The following is a 3,039-nucleotide window of genomic DNA, read 5'->3' as shown; positions in this document are numbered from 1 at the left end:
TATTCCGACGGACAATGGTCATCGGAATATACCGACGGACAAATATCCGTCGGAATTTACCGACGAACCAATATTCGTCGGAATATTCCGACGGACAAATATTCGTCGGTATATTCCGACGACCATTGTCCGTCGGAATATTCCGATGACCATTGTCCGTCGGAATACACCGAGGAATCCACTACGTCGGAATTGTCCGAGGAACATTCTCCGTCGGTACATAGTTTTTCCGATGAACTCTGGTCTCGTGTGTCGGCATCGTAATATCGTCGGAAGTTCGTCAGAATGACGTTTCTCGGTATTCGTCAGAAAGTCGTCGGAAGTTCTGACGAAATTCCGACGAATTTTTTTTTTCCGACAAAACGATACCGACGGACAGGTTCGTCGGAAATTCGTCGGAATCTGCCTATTCCGACGAATTTCCGACGATTTCGGCCATCAGAATCCCCCTGTTTTCTTGCAGTGAATGACTACAACGTCAAATTCACACTTGAACATTGCTGGAGGGAGCTGAGTTTGATCGGAAATGGAGGTCACACGTCAAAGATGGTGCAAAGGATAAGAGGAAGGAACCAGCTCCGGAGGTCGTACCTGACGATGGAGATGTTAGGCCTCCGGGTGTGAAGGCCAGCAAAGCAGGGAAGCGCAGGAAGCACGGGAATGAAGCTGATTTTGATCGACTTGAGAGCTTGCTAGCTATGAAAAATATGTATTCCAAACAAAAGATTCTTGATCGTCTCCTTGCCAAAAGTGAGGAGACACTTTCTTCTCAAGAGAAGAAACTTAAGACTAATCTAATTGGTGAAATGCTTTGATTTGGTAAGTGTGTTTAACTTGACTAAATTTTTAAGTAAAGCTTGAACTTGATTCTGTTTTCTTTTCATTTGCAGGTGAGAGAGTGCAGGTCACGCGTTTGAGTTAACGTGTTGGAGCTCAGTAGTTGTTGCAGTGGAGGTCACTTGTTGGTTTTTTATGTATCATGCTTGTAGTACTAGGATCTAACATTCACGAGAGTGTACTATTTTGTATCTTTGTACACTCAGTTTAGGTCCATCGGATATGTGTGTATGTACCCACAGGATTTGTTTCCAAGTGACGGTTTGTATTTTGTACTCGTGTTTGTACTTGTGATAATAGCTTCATGACTCCAGTTCTATATAAAGGATGTGTTCAATTCATTATCATCACCACTCCAGTTTGAGTTAAACTTTATTATCATCATGTCTAGTGCTCTTTAAGCAAAGTGTTCACTTCATTATCATCACCTCAGTGATTATCATCGTACCACTCTGCTCTTCACGTCTTACCCGAGCCATCACCACACTTCTATTTTCATATCTCAACCCTCGATCAAGCTTCAAGTCACAAGGTAAGTTCAAGTAAGAAAACAAAATGTAGAAAAATGGTTATGAAAAAATGACAAAAACAATTTTAAAGATTTATGAAAATTTGTAGAGAATTATTTTTATAAAGCTTCAAGTCACAAGATTTTTAAAAATTTGTAAAAAAACAGATTCATCATTAATTATATGTTCTAGTGTAAAATAAAAAGATTATTCTGGAAATTTTAAAATATGAAAAAAATTGAATGGATTAAGTACAAAAAAATATAATTTAAACAATTATGGAGTAAATAAAAAAGAATTTTTGTTACGAAAATAGGGATTATAACAATTTTAAAAATTGTAACTTAAGAAAATATATGGATTAAGTAAAAAAATTATGAAAATTATGATGTTACAAAAAGGATTAACTAAAAGAATTTCAGTTAAAAAAAATATTGGATTATGAAAATTAAAAGAAAATCCTTGTCTTTTCAATGAAGGATAAGGCAAAAAATAATGTCTTCCTCATCAAGTGATGAAGTTGATGAAGCTTTAGAAGAAATGGTCGACCCAGTTGTTGATAATTACATCGACTCAGTGATTCATGGTCACCCCAACAAGTCCAAAAGACGGGCTTATATCGAAAGAGCTCGGGAACAAGGACACAATCAGCTGTGGAACGATTATTTCAATGATAATCCTACATACCCACCGGAAATGTTTAGGAGGCGTTTTCGAATGAACAAATCATTGTTCCTTCGCATTGTGGAACGTATAAGTAATGAAGTTCCATACTTTCAGCAAAGACGAAGTGCTTGCGGAAGGAACGGGCTATCTCCACTTCAAAAGTGTACGGCAGCTATACGTATGCTGGCATATGGTCAATCGGGAGATACATATGACGAATATCTCCGAATTGGAGACAGTACAGCACGTTTATGTTTGGCAAATTTCACTGACGCAATAATACTATTGTTTGGAGATGAATATCTACGAAGCCCTACAGCCGAGGATCTTCAACGATTACTCGATGTTGGAGAGGTACGGGGGTTTCCGGGAATGATAGGCAGCATTGACTATATGCATTGGGAGTGGAAAAACTGCCCAACGGCTTGGAAAGGTCAGTTCACACGGGGTTCAGGAAAGCCGACAATTGTCTTAGAAGCCGTGGCATCACAAGATCTTTGGATATGGCACGCATTTTTCGGCTTACCAGGTACACTCAACGATATCAATGTTCTTGATCGGTCACCTGTTTTTGATGACATCTTACATGGTCGAGCGCCTAAAGTTAAGTTCAAGGTCAACAACCGCACTTATCGTATGGCCTACTATCTTACTGACGGAATTTTGATAATAGGTTTTTCTGCCTATTGCAAATGTTGTAGTGTAGGGGGGTGAATGTCGAACCAGTCCTAGTGATGTGAATCAGTGAGAATACAAGTCATTTCTTAAGCTAAGCAGATTCAATAGTTGTGAGTGTGTGACAAGTAACAATAGCAAACAGAGCAATACAACAAGGTTTTAATCAATTTAGACAAGTGAATCCATGGGTATTGGGAATTGACTTCAAGTAACTAAGATCCAATCTAGGTGACAAGCTTTCAATCAAAGTAATCTCTTAAGTCTAAACACAATTTTAGACAAGTCCTATGTCTAGGTAAATGTCCATTTGCTTAGAAATCATTAAACATCAAATGTCTTTGGCTTAATT

The sequence above is a fragment of the Brassica oleracea genome, chromosome C3 (genome assembly GCF_000695525.1).
Source record: "Brassica oleracea var. oleracea cultivar TO1000 chromosome C3, BOL, whole genome shotgun sequence".
Lineage (NCBI taxonomy): Eukaryota > Viridiplantae > Streptophyta > Magnoliopsida > Brassicales > Brassicaceae > Brassica > Brassica oleracea.
Note: the sequence above shows the minus strand (reverse complement) of the source record.